The sequence below is a fragment of the Dermacentor variabilis genome, chromosome 3 (genome assembly GCF_050947875.1).
Source record: "Dermacentor variabilis isolate Ectoservices chromosome 3, ASM5094787v1, whole genome shotgun sequence".
Lineage (NCBI taxonomy): Eukaryota > Metazoa > Arthropoda > Arachnida > Ixodida > Ixodidae > Dermacentor > Dermacentor variabilis.
Window position 1 is genome coordinate 126630222 of NC_134570.1, and position 2876 is coordinate 126633097.

Below are 2876 nucleotides of genomic sequence, written 5' to 3' on the forward strand. Positions count from 1 at the left end.
TAAAAACTCTGGTAGCATGCAGGAGTAAGCTTTACAAAGCAAGAAATATTGTCAGAAGTTGGGCTTAACAAACTGAATATAAACTGGCAAGCGAAGTGAAAAAGAACAATCGAGGTATGGTGAGAGGTTTGCCTCGCATGCCTTCTCTTCAGACCAGAAAGCATAAATCGCTCTTGCACTTATTGGGCAACGGGTGGAATGGCCTTGCAAAGGGCACTCAAATTTATACGAGGAAGAATTATAGCGTTATTTGGAAAATGTCTGCAAATTCAATTTTGAGCGCAAACATGGACCCATCAAACGGAATTATTTCCCTAATGCGAGCATATAAAGGTGCTAATTGTGCCTGTACAAGTATCCAACCATGGTATAAGCAACCGGGGTGATGAAACCGTGACCGCGTGTTCTGGAAAGATAAAATTGGTTCGCAAATAAATGCACATAGGGTACGTAGGGATTCATAAGATCTCAAGTACGTTTGAACCGTAAGCATGCGGGACACGTGCAAAGAGAATTAAGGCTGGTGCGCTTCCTGGTATAACAGATTATTAGGAACAAAGTTAGGAAGAACTACACATAGTCCAAGAGCTTCTCTCTGCCTAAAAAATGAAGTTAAATGAAACAACCCAATTCTGAAAGCGGTCGGACATACATGCACTGTAAAAAATTTCCTTCATTCATTTCCTTCATTATACTTAGCATTTCTTTTACTATAAGGAGGAATTGCAGGTAAACAAACGAAAAGTATGTAGTATTTCAATAATACGGCAAAAGCGTGTGTTAATATACGGAACTCCTCCCCGTTTTAATTTTTACGGACATTGTCCCTATAATAATACAGTGGCTACATTGTTTTGCGCGAAACAATAAGAATTCCGGGTTTTTGTTTGGCGAACATCCGTATTTTTGCGAAGAACACTATACACGCTATCTGAATTAGCGCTTGTACTCGCAAAGTTTCACCTAAGAATATTTTGTTGAACACGCAAACTGTACGCATTATGAAGATACGTACAAAATGTGAGAGCTAGCCTTCTACCAAAAGCTGCAATAACAGATCGTATAAATATATATACAGATCCTCTAATCCGGTCGCAGTTTCCCGCGCATAAGGGCCTTGTATCGCTGATCGCATGCTCAAATATATGCGTGTTCTTGCAATGTTCTCAGATTGAGCGCTTTCTAGTTAATAATACAGCATATGTGTTTAAGTGAACGGAGAGCCATGGCCACATGTGCCTATGTAAACAATTTGGTGGCATTCAGGTGCTGGTGCACTGGGAACGACATGGGTGCTCTGCGCGAAAAAGTGTGTGCACTATAAATCGGTACCCAAAGGTAGGGAGTTGTACAATGACCGTAACTGAGATTACATTTAGCAACACCAGGCCTCGAAGGGAACTGGTGGCCTACAGATGCAACTACAACGGTCGGATGAAATTTTGGAATGCGGCAAGCGATTAACCCCACGTGAAAGGTCTTTGTTGAACTGCAATCTAGTTGGTTCAACTTATTCCCATAATATTTCCAAAATATCTAGTCTCTGTCAATAACTGCCCATTCACTGAGACACATCGATTACGCATAATCTTCACTGTTCATGTGTGAATTCTTGCGGTAACATGTCATCGCAGATATTTGGCGCTTCATCTCAAAGCAAGACCGGTGATCGCGCACGTTTTCGTACGGCCGAATCAAGATCGCAAACATGCGCCGACATGTGTGCAAACTACGGGAAGGTGACTGAAGACGAAGGACCTATAGCACCATGGTAGTACTGTGTGTATTGTCAAAAAGGAAAAAAGAAAGACGGAAAGAAAGAACGCCCAGTGCCGAGATGTAACGATTCAAGCTTCATTTCTTTTTGACCTAGAATGCAACACCATTAGTTCCATTTGCTTTATATGTGGGTAATGTTATGGCACAACTCATTAATCACCCTTTAATTACATCCACCAACCAGCCCAAATAAGCACAATACTCGAGCTCATTGACGCATCGCAGTGCACTGCGTTTGCACTGCATTGCAACATAGGGGTTTGCTATCCCCAGTGCCAAGTATAATTTCTTTTTCAATGAATGCAAGCTTTCTCATTCCACATTCTTGTTAGAGATCATTCCTCTTTATCATCCAAACAATAAAGGTAAACCGATTCTTTTCTCATACTTAATACCAGCCACTGTATAGAAGCCTAACATGTCTGCAGCAGTATTTTCTAGTGTACGTTGCCATGTACAATTCCCCTCCTGAAATAGCTGATACGGCATTGTCGTGTGTCTTGCATTAACCTTTACACTGTGTGCTGTGTATTTTTAGCTTAATGTTTTTGGCTTTCAGTGCTTGTAAGGTAGAGTGGCTTCTTTCTTGAATGCAAGCTTTCTCATTCCCATATTTAATTCCTAGTCTCATTCAGGATTGCTATTCTTGCTCGGCAGCCTGCGTTTTTGCCCAAGCTACATTGAAGTGATTGATTGCAGAATCTAGTTTCGCTGCTGTCCGAGTTGGTACTTATCACGTGTTACTTTTCTCGTATGTGGGAGCCTGGTCAGTTGCATTGGGAAAGGGTCTCTCGAATCAAGGACCTGCCCTACAGTCCGCACAGTGACATAAACTGCAAATTTACACGCACCATGGTTAGTGCTCCTCGTTCCGTCTTTTCCTGCTGGTGCCGTGTGCAAATCTTGCTTGTGCCCTTCCTCGACCATGATTTGGCGTCAACGGAAACTCTCATACATGATTACATGGTTCTAAATCTATCAAGTTGATATCCACATGTGTGGAAAGGACTGCAAACGTGGCCGCAAAATGGTAATGCCCAAAAACGGATCATGCCCATATTTAGAGAATGTGGGGAACCAAGTGTGAGTTACACATT